The sequence below is a fragment of the Aplidium turbinatum genome, chromosome 9 (genome assembly GCF_918807975.1).
Source record: "Aplidium turbinatum chromosome 9, kaAplTurb1.1, whole genome shotgun sequence".
Lineage (NCBI taxonomy): Eukaryota > Metazoa > Chordata > Ascidiacea > Aplousobranchia > Polyclinidae > Aplidium > Aplidium turbinatum.
This window is the reverse complement of record NC_137480.1, coordinates 2,279,890-2,295,344: the sequence shown is the minus strand read 5'-3', so window position 1 is coordinate 2,295,344 and position 15,455 is coordinate 2,279,890. Positions and strand designations below refer to the sequence as shown.

At 42.3% G+C, this 15,455-nt stretch overlaps 2 pseudogenes; both read right to left on the bottom strand.

The window, feature by feature from the left end:
- Positions 1-245: 245 nt before the first annotated feature.
- Positions 246-405, bottom strand: LOC145777784 (5.8S ribosomal RNA; annotated as a pseudogene).
- Positions 406-598: 193 nt separating this feature from the next.
- LOC145777821 (small subunit ribosomal RNA) lies at positions 599-2,533 on the bottom strand (annotated as a pseudogene).
- Between the last annotated feature and the right edge of the window lie 12,922 nt (positions 2,534-15,455).

Below are 15,455 nucleotides of genomic sequence, written 5' to 3'. Positions count from 1 at the left end.
TTTTTTTAGCAAAAAAATTCAGTCAGCGTCAATCGGAGCAGTAATTTCTACCTTATATCTGGTTGTAGCACAGTCTCTATATTACACAGTAATAGCACAGTAATACAGAGACTGTGGTTGTAGTGTCCGATCGAATGTCGTTTTGAAACCGAAACTAGAAAATTTTCCAGTTGCTTGTTTTTTCATTAACTATGTTTCTGCGTTGTCGTTGAAGTCAAAGTTTGGTGGGACACTATTTGGTTGTGCACTTCTTATATGTGTATGTTTAATGAATACTAATTGGCTTTTTCGCGGGGTTTGCGTTCGGATCGTCGACGCTCAATGTGTTCTGCAATTCACATCAATTCTCGCAGCTGGCTGCGTCCTTCATCGACTCGCGAGCCGAGTGATCCCCCGCCAGGAGCGATAGCTCTGCTTTCTTTTTCCGAAGTCGCTCGTCTCGTAGCTATGCAGTCGCCGGTCGAGCGGTCGGCCTCCGACGCTTCGAGCCCCGTTCCGGGGCACTCGAGCCGCGCTTTCGTCGCTCCGGTGCTCGCCGGGCCTGCGCCGTCTCCAGGACGGGCCGACCGAGGCTCAAAACGTTCCTTCGAAGTTCAGGTAATGATCCTTCCGCAGGTTCACCTACGGAAACCTTGTTACGACTTTTACTTCCTCTAAGCGATCAAGTTCGATCGTCTTCTCGACGAGCCGCCGACCCGCGAAGGCCGGCGCCAAGCCGATGCGAGGACCTCACTAAAACGCTCGATCGGTAGTAGCGACGGGCGGTGTGTACAAAGGGCAGGGACGTAATCGACGCGAGCTGATGACTCGCGCCTACTGGGAATTCCTCGTTCGAGGGAAACAATTGCAATTCCCTATCCCGAGCACGGTCGGGGTTGCCGGATTTCCCGGCCCTTTCGAGCCGGGATCTCGAGCGAAGAGGCTCCGGCTGATCCGACCAGTGTAGCGCGCGTGCGGCCCCGAACATCTAAGGGCATCACAGACCTGTTATTGCTCAATCTCGTGCGGCTGAACGCCGCCTGTCCCTCTAAGAACGCCGGCAGACGCTCCTTCGTGGCGGCGCCCGAAGGCGTCGCCGGCCAGCGAGCGGCCGGGTATTTAGCAGGTCAGAGTCTCGTTCGTTATCGGAATTAACCAGACAAATCGATCCACCAACTAAGAACGGCCATGCACCACCACCCACGGAATCGAGAAAGAGCTCTAGATCTGTCAATCCTCGCCGTGTCCGGGCCGGGTGAGTTTCCCCGTGTTGAGTCAAATTAAGCCACAGGCTCCACTCCTGGTGGTGCCCTTCCGTCAATTCCTTTAAGTTTCAGCTTTGCGACCATACTTCCCCCGGAACCCAGAAGCTCTGGTTTCCCTCGACCGGTCCGCCGCCGCCTCGACTCGAAGCTGCAGGCAGGCGGCGGCCCGGGGCCGGCATCGTTTACGGTCGGAACTAGGACGATATCTGATCGTCTTCGAACCTCCGACTTTCGCTCTTGATTAAGGAAAACGTCCTCGGCAGACGCCTTCGCCTCGGTCCGTCTCGCGCCGATCCAAGAATTTCACCTCTAACGGCGCGGTACGAATGCCCCCGTCCGTCCCTCTCGATCATTGCCTCTCGTCTCGTCGTTTGCCGGCGGTCGAGGGAGGGGCCCTCTTCCGCTATTCCGTGCGTCGTTATCCGGGCCGCGTGCGGGCCTGCTTTGAACACTCTAATTTTTTCAAAGTAAAACCGGCGCCGGGCGCCGTCCGGTCAAGGAAAGCGCGGCCCGGCGGCCGGCCGTGCGCGACCGCGAGGTCGGACGGCCGGGCGACGCCGGCGCCAATTCCAACTACGAGCTTTTTAACCGCAACAACTTAAGCGTACACTTTTGGAGCTGGAATTACCGCGGCTGCTGGCACCAGACTTGCCCTCCAATCGATACTCGCGCGCCCGGGCGCCGCCGGCGAGCGACGACGCGCCGAACGTCCGCACTGCTTTGCGATGTGCTCATTCCGATTGCGGGCGCTCGTTCAGAGTCCCGCATCGTTATTTTTCGTCACTACCTCCCCGCGTCGGGAATGGGTAATTTGCGCGCCTGCTGCCTTCCTTGGAAGTGGTAGCCGTTTCTCGGCTCCCTCTCCGGAACCGAACCCTGATTCCCCGTCACCCGTCACCACCGCGGTAGGCCGAGACCGTACCGACTCGAGTTGATAGGGCAGACACTCGAATGATCCGTCGCCTTCGACTTGGAAGCGCGCGATCCGCTCAGTTATCCAGAGTCACCACGGGGACCGGCCGCGCGCGCCGCGAACGACGACGCGACCGGGCCGGCGAGGTCTGATAAATGCGCGCCTTCGCCAGCGTTGCCGCCGGCGTCGGCGCCTTTAGCATGTATTAGCTCTAGAATTGCCACAGTTATCCACGTGCGACGTGCGTCTACGATCAAATGAACCGTAACTGATTTAATGAGCCGTTCGCAGTTTCGCCGTACGAGAGCTCGCACTTAGACTTGCATGGCTTAACCTTTGAGACAAGCATACGACTACTGGCAGGATCAACCAGGTAACAACTTTTCTTCCTTCGGGTCCGCGGCCTGCAAGGTCGGGACGCCGCGTCTTTTGCGAGACGCCCGTCGTTTCGGCGCTACGACAACCTGTCGCTCGCGCGCCCCGCTCCGACCGCGGGTCGGAGCGGAGCGCGGCGCTTCGTTCTCCCGCGACGACCGCGGCTTCGCCCGATCTCGTCTCTGAGCCAGCGGCGCGACTGCGGACAGCAGCGATTCTGCCCTGCGCGTCTCACTTGCCCGTCGACAAAGCCAATTAGTATTCATTAAACATACACACCCAAATCGCGGGGTTTCCCGCGATTTTACAAAGTAAGCAGCAAAGATTTTGCTCTCCAGGTCTAAATATATAAATTGGATTAAAGAAAAACTTAGGCCTGGAGAATAGGTAATTTTAGACAAATTAAGAAAGGAATTTAATTGTGGTCATTTCAGTCCAAAAATATTCGAAATTGATAAAGAATTCGCAAAGACAGAACAATTCAAAGAAACCCATGTCAAGAATCCAAGTCTGCGGTTGCCGCATGTAGCAAACAAGCAATTGACTCGCCAGCCTCAGCTCTGAAAGAATAGGGATGAGGAAAGTAAATTATTATCCAGTGAAGCAATTGAAGTACAGTACGGTAGAAAATTGATCAAACAATGATTAGTAAGCCATGTGGATTAATTGTTTTACATTCTATTGTGTAACATCTTGTTTGCTGCCCATTATCAAATCCGTTCAAAGTTTGTCCTAAAATTTTTTGTTTTAAATTCAGTTGTTTTTTAAACTTTTCTGTATTAGTGTGTGTTGTATCAGTATAAATCAATTTAATTAAACCAGCGCAAGAGTTTTTAATTATAAATTACTTAGTTTTTGTCGCTTCTACCTTTTTCTCGACCTTTGCTATGTTGACGTGTATTGTTTTGATATGATGGTCAGAAATAAAAAAACAACTGAACTGAACTGAACTGAATCGAACGTTGGCCAGCAATCAAGCCTAGTCAGTTTTTAAGCAGGGCTGCCAGACAAGTTTGGATCAATCGCACATAGCCTAAATCGACAAAAGTGTTTTTTTTTCTTGTTTTTATTTGAATGCGAAGTGTTTGATTTTTTTTAATTGATTTTAAATTTTGTTGCTTTATGTCAGTGGAAAAGTGACAAAAATTGTCATAAATTGTTATTTTGGGCTCAAACTTTGTAATGATACGTCGCCTGGATTTGATTTGTTAAATTTCGTCTGAAGAAAACATTATTGACCTATTGTGTTGTTCGGTTACACTCAAATATTTCTCATTTACTAGTTTCAGGATTGTTCGCTAGTTTCATGCAGCCTAACAGGTCACACTGAGAGTCACTCAGCCATTTCTTTTATGACAGAACAATAGGCCTATACCTTTTTTTAAATTTTGATTATTTTTGTATTGTAATACTGTTACTAAAAATGTTTTTACTCGTATAGTCTTGTACTATTTATTGGCTTGAACTTTTCTCTGTTGCACTGAAGTTTAAACGCCCTTGCTACAAGAGTTTATTGATTTTAAAAGTTTTTCCTATTTTTAATCACCCGGAATAAAGTTTATATTTGAATAAAAAACCACAGGACTTCACTTGAGGATCGCAGCAGCACATGATTTTTTTTTCTTTCATTAATATTACTCAACATCAGCCTATCTTGTTTCAACGTAATTTGCCGATGCTTGACATTTGTCACATTAAGAACTGGGAAGCAGCTGACTCGATGACTGATATAGTCTTTCGCTGCTTCCTGTCTGTTGTGGTATTTAGATAGCTATTTGATTCGTATTGTCGCAATTGTCGCAACAGACAAAAGAAAAGGTTTCTCTCTCTTCTCTCTCTCTCTTGTAAGCTTAGTTTAAATGGCAAAATCGTCATTTCCGTAGGGTGGCAATTGACTTGTAGACCGTATGGTCGTTTCGTTGTCTCCCAGTCGGTATGGGAACTTGTGTAACTTTGCATTGTGTACATTAATTGCATATTTCAAACATCTACCTATGTTCCTGTTACTGACAAATAAAACATTGATTGATTGATTGATTTTTCTTGGCTTTTTCAGCTATTTTCTAATGTTTTTTTTTGATGAGAACAGGTTGGCAACCCTTCCAGTCGCCACGTTTAGCAAGTGGTGATGTGATGGTGTATAATTCATTCATTCATTTTATTTTTCGTCGTTACGCATCCGGGACGAAAAAGATACTACTAACTACGATAGTCGGTATAGACAGGCGCGAATCTAAGAGTTTTTTTCGGGGGGGGGCTAGAAAATTTGAAAATCAATTAAAAAGAAAGAAAAAGCTAAACAGGTATGAACAATGATACTACGACATATACGATATGCTAGAAAATAGACATTAAAACAACCATTTTCATCAATTGTGATGCCGAGGGACTAATATCAGCTGTTTAGAAGCATATCAAACCATTTGATGCGGAAACATACAATTTTTCACAAAATTTCGGGGGGGCCCGGGCCCCCTGGGCCCCCCCATAAATCCGCGCCTGGGTATAGACCTACCAGCACGTTAATGAACGGGAAAAGGTTGCAAAACCTTGAAAGGTTTAAAACGTGCCTGAATATTAAATTATGTACAGTGGTAGGTTATAATTATATGTCTGTAGTTGGCAAGGCCACAAAACTCAAGAAACAACAGCAAAAACAAAGAGAAGCAGCACACATGTACGGTAGTAAGTAATAAATGATAGGAAGTGGCTATTTTTCCACACTTAATGCCATGGTTACAACCAGGTGTTGCCAGAGTTAGGATTAAAGTTAGGAAAGGTTAAGGTAATGGTTAGAGTTAGGAATAAGGGTGCAACCTAGTTCGTACCCTGAACAGTTCGTACCCTCAGTTTGTACCCTGAAAAGATCGAGAGAAAAAATTGAAAAAAGCCAAAGTCGCTGATCGCAGTTTAATAGCACAAAGCCGAAGTCGCTGATCGGAGTTTCCGCAAACAACTCGAGGGTTAGGGTTAGCGGAAACTGCAAAAAAATATTTGCGGAAACTGCAATCAACGAGGGTTAGGGTTAGAGAGCATAGATTATTCGATGGTTAAAGTTGGGGTAAGCGGAAACTGCGGAAAAATGTTTGCGGAAACTACGATCAGCGAGGGTTAGCGTTAGAGCATAGATTACTCTATGGTTAGAGTTGGATGCAACCTACCATAGTTCGTACCATGAACAGTCCGTACCGTCAGTTCGTACCTTGAAAAGATCAAGAAAAAAAAACAAAAAAAGCCGAAGTTGCTGATCGCAGTTTTTGCAATCGCTTTAAAATTTTCCCCCTGAAAAGATCGAGAGAAAAAATAGCTCAAAACCGAAGTCCGCTGATCGCAGTTTCCAGGCAGTGGCTATTTGACCGGCGCCGGTCTTTGAATCTGAAACACTATTTGACCGGTCATGACGTCACTATGCAATCACTTTTTTTCTTTTTCTCTTTCAAAGCAAAAGACGAGAAGCGCGTATATAAGTTCTAAATCCAACGCTGTTATACAACTCGTCACGTGGCGCATGCGATATGTCGCCGTCTCCTATTCTAGAGGCACTGAGTTCGATACTACTCGGAAGCGTTTCTTTTTTTTATTTATTATTTTTTTAACTAAATTTTGACCCGAAGTGCACTTTTGTAGTCAATTTTTAATTTGAGTTGTCTACAGCTCATTTTTATAGGTCTTTTCAGATGTGAACAATAAAGTTAGAGTTTTTTTAATTTGCTGGAATTTGAGAATTTCTCTGGGTAATTTTCCGTTTGTAGCCGTGCTAACTATAGCCTACTACAGTAGTTCTCAAACTGTGCGTCGCGACGCCCTGGTGTGTCGTTTCACTTTTCCAAGGGCGTCGCAGAATAGTTCTATTTCTTGGCTGAACTCAGTTTAAGATTATAAAAATGAGGTTAACCCTTTGAGGACCGCTGGTACGCACATGTGTCCCATGCACTTAGCCGATTACACCGCAATTAACTGAAAAATTTGCCACTGCTGATAGCCTAACGCAGTATTGGATGTCTATCCTTCAAAAAAAATTGGAAACTCTGAATCATTTTTCTTGGTGTTATTTCAGTCTGAAAACAGTGAAGAGTTGAGGTTACAAGTGCATTTTTTTCCCTTCAAATTTGCGAAGCATATTTATTTACATTTGTCCAAGCTCGAGTCGAAATTTGCAAAATACTTCCTGGAAAATTTTTTAAACTACGAATGGATTCGTGATCCTTTCGTGGTAGAAAATCCTGCAAATTTTTGGATTCAATAAATGACGATTATCCAGGTTTGGTGAAAGAAAGCACTGCAAATTATTATCCCATTTGCCACGTCGTATTTAGGCTATGTGAAGCAGGATTTTCTGCCTTGGAGGTGATAAAACCAAATATCGATCACGAATAAACAGTGAAAGAAAAATGCGGGTGGCAATTTTAAAAATTCTCCCAAGATTCAATGAACTTTGTGAAAACAAACAAGACCACACGTCACATTAAATAATATACATTGCTTTTTGTTGTTGCATCAATAAACAAAACTTTAATAATAAGTTTCTTCATTTACTTTTATTTGCTGGTGCGTCGCAAGTCCAGAAAACTTTTCCAGAGGCGTCGCAACAAAAAAAAGTTTGAGAACCACTGGCCTACTACATAATTTTTCATTCATGCACGTTTTAAACCTTTCAAGGTTTTGCCACCTTTTCCCGTTCATTAACATGCTGGTAGGACTATATCGATTTTTGTAGTTGGTATCTTTTTTGTCCCGTACGCGTTGATGACGAAAAATAAAATGATTGATTGATTGATGTGACCGTGTTTGCCGAACGAAGCAATACATTTTTGCTCTCAACAAGTTATTTATATACAATGCTTCTTTTAAAAAAATGGTAATGGTATGTAAATGTAATGCAACTCAAATTAAAAATTGCCTACAAAAATGCACTTCGGGTCAAAATCTAGTTAAAAAAACAAAAAAAAGGAACACTCCCGGGCAGTGACGAACGCAGTCCCTCTAGAGTAGGAGCCAGCGATGTATCGCACGCGCCACGTATGGAGTTGAATAATATGGACGGATTTAGAACTTATATACGCCCTTCTCGTCTTTTGCTTTGAAAAGGAAAAAGAAAAAGAGTGACTGTATAATGACGGTCAAATAGTGTTTCAGATTCAAAGACCGGCGCCGGTCAAATAGCCACTGCCCAGTTTCCACAAACATTTTTCCGCAGTTTCCACTAACCCTAACCATAGAGTAATCTATGCTCTAACCCTAACCCTCGCTGATCGCAGTTGCCACAAAATTTTTTCCGCAGTTTTCGTTACCCCTTACCCTAATTCTAATTTCTAACCATAGAGTAATCTATGCTCTAACTCTAACCCTCGCTGATCGCAGTTTCCGCAAACATTTTTCCGCAGTTTCCGCTAACTTTTACCCTAACCATAGAGTGATCTATGCTCTAACCCTCGCTGATCACAGTTTCCACAAACATTTTCCCGCAGTTTTGCAATTTCCGCTAACCACAGTTTCCGCTAACCCTCGAGTTTGTTTCAAATTGTTTGGGGAAACTCCGATCAGCGACTTCGGCTTTGTGCTATTAAACTGCGATCAGCGACTTCGGCTTTTTTTTAATTTTTTCTCTCGATCTTTTCAGGGTACGAACTGACTGTACGAATGGTTCAAGTTACAAACTAGGTTGCACCCGTTAGAGTTAGGGTAAAGGTTAGCGGAAACTACGGAAAAATGTTTGCGGAAACTACAATCAGCAAGGGTTAGGGTTGGAGCATAAATTACTCTAAGGTTAGGGTAAGGGTTAGCGGAAAAATGTTGGCGGAAACTACGGAAATATGTTTGCGGAAACTGCAATCAGCGAGGGTTAGGGTTAGAGCATAGATTAGTTTATGGTCAGGGTTAGCGAAAAGTGCAGAAAAATGTTTGCGGAAACTGCGATCAGCGAGGGTTAGCGTTAGGGTTAGCGGAAACTGCGATCAGCGACTTCGGCTTTATGCTATCTTTCTCTCAATCTTTTCAGGGAGATAATTTTAAACTGTTTGCGGAAACTGCGATTAGCAACTTCCGCTTTTTTTAATTTTTTTTCTTGATCTTTTCAGGGTACGAACTAGGTTGCATCCTAGGAATAAGATTAGGGTTTTGATCTTTGCTGGGTGGCGACGATGTCGTCCCCTCATATATACATTGGGACGCGCAATCATTTACGCCACCAGAAAAATCATCTTCATATGCGGCGGGCTGTTGCATTTCAGTTCAAGCGTCAATGCGCAATTGCGCATGTCGTTCCCAGTCAATGATTATGAATACGCTTTTTTGCTGAAGTGTAGGCTAAAAAAGCAGAATTGCGAAAGATATTTTCAATATTTATTGTGGTATTTGTTACGTTATTCTTTCAGTTTGGTACAACTTGTGGAATTAGTTCGGCAGCAGTTGCCGAGTGGTTAGCGCATTGGGCTCGCAGTCGAGAGCCTGCATGTTCGACTCCAGCCACCCGCACTTGCTGTTGTTTCTCTGGGCAAGAAACTTTACGATAATTACCTCAACCCAGTGATCAATTTCAAGTAATGGGGAGTACCGGTACCAAATTTAAGTCATACGGTAAGTAGAGTAGACAACTGGAAACAGACATTGCCATCGGCTGCAGCGTGGGTCAGGTGAACTTTGGAAGGTGTACACTAGGGTGTTTCATTTGCTCCCTTTATTTGAATTTTGATCTGTCCCTAAGTTAATTCTGTTCCATTTGGAAAAAAAATAACCTGGAAATAATTTTTAATTTCATGGCCCCCCGTTTACCCCCCCCACCGCGACTCCGAAATTTCTGCCTACTCCAATCGCCATAACTTAAAAACCACTTTAGATGGACATGGGTTGTTGGGTATCAAAGTTATTGCCATACCCCACTTTGATTCAAAAATGCTGTCAAAATAACAATCTGAGCAAAAAAAAATTTTTTTTTCATTTTTGCACAACATAAGAAAAGCAGTTGGCATGAATATTGAATAGCCAAACATACGATGTGAACAACCAAACATAAGTGGCAACTGACACAACACCAAAATTAATCACATGACACAATATTATCAAAAACCATCTATGAAGTAATAGGACATCACAATAAGTAATAGCACAGCAGGGGCTCACACAACCTCCGTTAAGCAGGCAGCAACATGGTGTGTTGTGCTTAGCGCATTGTTCTTCGCACCAAAGAGTGTTTACATTAATTTCAGCTACTGAAACCACTGTGTTGCTGTTTTCTTGTGCAAGAAAGGTCAAAATGATTGCCTCCATACAGTAATGGGTAGTTAAAATAAATTCCAGTCATACTAATGTAAGTCACTGGAAACAGTGTATTGCAGGCAACTCCAAAGCGAGTGCTGCAAAAATTGCCTACTATGTGCTGTGCTTCAATGATGTTTTTCCGTCCTGGAGGATAAAAATTCAATGACGACAATACAAGTGGGACATGAATCATGAATAGTAACACAGCAACAGCTAATGCTCATTAAGTAGGACATGGATAGGATACTAAGGCCCGTATTCTAAGATCCAACTTGAGTTCAAGCTGGAAAACAAGTTGGACTTGGATTATGGTATACCATATGCATGGACCAAACCAAACTTGAGCTTCAGCTTGAACTCAAGTTGGATCTTAAAATACGGGCTTAAATTATCTATAATCCTGCAAATAGTTACATTTTTTCAAAAACTGCAAGTACGATTAGTATCCAAGCCAGTTGGTTGACATATTATCATGATTGATGATGCATGCATATAATCGTCAAAGAGGCAGTTGGGCATCATCAACAGTGGGTGCCTCTTTTGTAAAGGAATGGTTGACACTTTCTGTGTTTTTCTGCCACTTGCAGGGTGTCTTGGCAATGGTCTTAGCTGTGAGAAGATCCCAAGAAGTCTGAGCTTAATTTTACATACCTTTCAGCACAGTCATTAATTACATTGATTTCTAGGACATTTACCAGGTTTTCTTTTAAGATGCTGTTATCATGCCATTCATTAACAGACAGGTGCAAAAATTTATGGTTCAGGTTTAACAAGTTCATAAAATAGCATGAATCTTGTCCAACTAAATCACCAAGCCTTGTTGAATGTTGATGGCCCAAAGTGTTGTAGAAATTTTGTTTTTCAAACCCAGATCCATGTCGCTGTTTTGGGATGGCTGAGTGTGTATCAATGCATTGTAGCATTCGATCAGCAATAAACCAAGTTTCTTCAACAGGGGTGTGTTCTCTGAACAGAGAAAGAGAAATCATTTCCTCTGTCAAGTACCAAAGGTGTCTCTTTAATACCTTCAGAGCAATACAGTTATTGATGTTGCTGTAAGTCAGGGGTCGGCAAACTTTCTGTACTACTGGGTAGTGTTGGGCGATATATCGAATTTTCGATACGATACGATATCTTTTCAATATCGATATTTATTTCAATATCGTTCGATATTTTAACTATTACAGTTCTAGCTCGTAATTGCAAATCCCTATAAAAACATTGCCGAGGCCAAACGGAAAAAGTTGAAACTGCCTCGGCAATTGACTGTGAACGTTTATTACGAAAAAAATTGTACCAAAACATGTAAAACGAGAAGCGAAAAATATACTAGAGTAGTCTATCCCGACCGCACTGTTTGATTTATTGTGATGTAATAATACCAAAAGTAGCGAACAACGCGATACGCACGCTGTTATGGTAATTCACGTTGAATAACTCAGGGGAGGAAAAGTAAGTTAATTTTGGGTTGATTTAACGTTCGGTCAGCACAAATCGATTTAATTTTCCCGGCGGGTTATATTGCGTAACAACAATGCCCAATAAGAAATTTATGTTTGTTTTACATTAATTCGACATCTAGCGACGTTGAATTATCATAAAATAACGTTAATTGCTCAACCAAGTACCAGTAACAAATTAATAGCTCCCTGCGAGAAGATTGCCTCGATTTACGTATGCACTAACGTAATTTCAGCACAATTGGGATACTGCGAGCAACACAAAGTCTGTTTGATAAAGAACTAGATGTCAGAATCGGAATCATCAGATGCTGCATCGGAGGATGAGGTTGTCGTGTCATCACCGGAATCAGACACATCAAGAGGCTCATCGCTTGGCTGTAAATCTACACTGTCTTCGCCGTTCACAATGAAGCGTCCACAATTTGCCGTTTTCGTGCTTTGATACCCATCCACACGCCTCTTTTGCAGAGCTCCATCAGGGTGTTGACTAAGGAGCAGATCTATGGCTGTGGCATAACGACTGGGAGGAATGTCTAACCCTAACCTTACAAGCGCTCGTGTGGCCTAGGCATTTCTATTGCCGACGCTAATGCCCTATTCATGCATCTGCGTCGGCAATCACCTCGGCAATTGCCGACACTAATTTCGAAGACTGAGAAACTCTTTTCTTAATTAGAACAAAAGTATCGAAATATCGAGTATTTTTTCAAATATCGTATCGTTTTGTTTTTTTCAATATCGCCCAACACTACTACTGGGCCAAATCTACAAACTTCCGGTAACGCGCGGGCCGCATAAATTTCAACCTATAAACAATCACCACATTATCCTTAAAATCATGGCGCACCTGCAACTCCTATTCCTGTGTCTATTGCACAATGAGACGTGTTTGTTGCCGTTTCATATTTATTGTCAAACACGTATTAAAACGCAATGCATTGTTTTTATTTAGTTATCATTTATCAATGTGAAGGATGATGTTGTTTCTGTGTCATGGCCAAGGTGTTTAAATCAACTGGCAACTTTGTTGATGATATTTGCAATACGTAATTCAAATGACGATCTGACAGGCGAGTGCGAAGTTTATTCTTTGCGTAATTCATTTTTGAAAAAAGCTGCTCACAGCAATATGTGCTTCCAAACATGCACATTACAGGTTTTGCATTGTCATACGGATGAGGATAGGTGGATTTCTGGACATATTCTTTAAAAAAGTTGGCAATTGGAACTGAATCGTATTTGGCCTTCAATATGTTGGATGATTGAAGTTCAATGTTCAACCAAAGACTGGCTGCTCTCTAGTAGCCTTCCACTGTAGTCCGGGAACATCGTGAATCTGGGGTGGTAAAAAGATAGACCCTTGGCCCCAGAGGCTCACACGACGACGAAGACGATTGAAGTTCAATTATTTCCATTTGCATCTCATGTGGCATAGTATTGACATCCATTGAAAATGGAAGGCAAATAAATCGAATCTGTTTTTTTGATTTCTTAAATCGCAAAATCGAGATTCAAAGTTAGTTTTAGTGGAAACGATAAGTGATATGTAGGCTACTTATCAGGGTTGGAAGGTTTACAAAGGCCAAAATTGGGAAAATAAGCAAAGTTGGAATTGATTAATTGAGTTTCCCAAAGACGTAGCTTGTTTACGAAGGCATTAATATGATCATACATCTGATTAATAAATTGCTCCTTTCCTTGTAGTTGTAAGTTTAGCTTGTTCATATGAGAAGTGAAATCAGTGAGAAAGGCTAAATCTGTTAACCAATCAGGATCACTCAGTTCATCAATGCCGAAACCTGCATTCTTTTGTTTCAAGAAAGTCCCTATTTCGTTTCGCAAATCATAAAACCGTTGTAACATAGCACTGCGACTTAGCCATCTAACCTCGCAAAATACACCAGATCTTGATATACAGCATTCATCACTCCAAGTAAACTTTTGAATTGGCTGTGGTTAAGGCCTCTTGCCAAAACAAAGTTGATTATTTTAACAACAGTAGACATTGTTATGATATAAAATGAATTCATGCGTACATAATGATGAAACTTTAGTGTATGCACTAAAAGTAAGATCGTTCGAGGGCCGCAAAAAGTTTGTCCGCGGGCCGCATTTGGCCCGCGGGCCGCAGTTTGCCGACCCCTACTGTAAGTGAACAGCATCTTGTAAAACTTTAGATCATTCCATGGAGCATCAGTGGGCGATGAACATGTCAACCACCACTGAGAATACACATGACATGAGTGACAAAGTTGACAAAGCCTCTTATCTTTGAGGTTTGTTGAGTGGTAGTAACAGTGCCAAGTGGAAGCTCTCCAATGTACTTTCCCAGAAGATATATCTTAATGGAGTAAATCAGCATTGCCGTCCATCTGGCTTTATGCAAAGCTCCTGGGTTTTTGAAGGTTATTGGATTTTGCAGTGAATTTTCCAGGAAAATACGACAGAGTTCAATGAACTCTAATTAATCACCCCTCTGGAAACTATGCTGAGCAATACAGCGTAACATCAGGAGACTTGGTAATTTCAAATTTTAAATCATTAAAAATTCAAGACAGAGTGACTTCCCCTATACTATGGTGTCTACAGGCAGACTACAAGGGACGCTGCAGACTATCTTGATACATGCTGCTGAATACATCAGAAAGTTGGACTTGGGTTATGGTATACCAAATACACGGACCAAGCCAAACATGAGTTTCAGTTTGAACTCAAGTTGGATCTTAGAATACAGGCCTTAGTATCCTGTCCATGTCCTACTTAATCAGCATTAGCTGTTGCTGTGTTACTATTCATGATTCATGTCGTCATTGAATTTTTATCCTCCAGGACGGAAAAAACATCATTGAAGCACAGCACATAGTAGGCAATTTTTGCAGCACTCGCTTTGGAGTTGCCTGTAATACACTGTTTCCAGTGACTTACATTAGTATGACTGGAATTTATTTTAACTACCCATTACTGTATGGAGGCAATCATTTTGACCTTTCTTGCACAAGAAAACAGCAACACAGTGGTTTCAGTAGCTGAAATTAATGTAAACACTCTTTGGTGCGAAGAACAATGCGCTAAGCACAACACACCATGTTGCTGCCTGCTTAATGGAGGTTGTGTGAGCCCCTGCTGTGCTATTACTTATTGTGATGTCCTATTACTTCATAGATGGTTTTTGATAATATTGTGTCATGTGATTAATTTTGGTGTTGTGTCAGTTGCCACTTATGTTTGGTTGTTCACATCGTATGTTTGGCTATTCAATAGTCATGCCAACTGCTTTTCTTATGTTGTGCAAAAATAAAAATAAAATTTTTTTTGCTCAGATTGTTATTTTGACAGCATTTTTGAATTAAAGTGGGGTATGGCAATAACTTTGATACCCAACAACCCATGTTTATCTAAAGTGGTTTTTGAGTTATGGCGATTGGAGTAGGCAGAAATTTCGGAGTCGCGGTGGGGGGGGGTAAACGGGGAGCCATGAAATTAAAAATTATTTCCAGGTTATTTTTTTCCCAAATGGAACAGAATTAACTTAGGGACAGATCAAAATTCAAATAAAGGGAGCAAATGAAACACCCTAGTGTACACCGATGCATAGTGCTCAAGTCCGCTTTCCCGCAATGCAGGATAAAGATATGAAAAACAAACAAATAGTTGATGAACAAAAAACAATCAATTTGGTTGGCTACCCAGGCCTTGAAACTGAAAGCGGCCATCGCCACGATTAACCTACAAAAACCGACATTTTTTCCACCGGGTCTCGCCCATCCGTCGGCCACATTTGTCCGCCATGAAGTTCTGAGAAAAATTTTATGCAAGCGGCCTTGTGAATAAAGTAGACTACTTTGCCACTTATAATCACAAAGGATTAGGAAGCAGTCAAAGCAGCCGATAAATCACAATACACACTGTCTGAGTGTCTGTGTCTATGCTTGAATTGTTAACATTATTGATTGACCAAGCAACTAATGTCTGACAATAAGCAGGATGCAAGTGACATCACAATACACTTTATTGATGCGATAAATCATTACTGATGCGTGTCAAAGTTCCGATGGCCGCCATGTGCTTGTGAAGTTGTGATTGGCCTCCAAACAGCTTGCTTCAGTCAAACACGTTTGGCTGCCGGAAAATTTTTTTTTTCGAGCACTGCTACCATTTTTAAAAGTCTCTGACTTTATTCGATTACATTTTTAAAATAAAAAT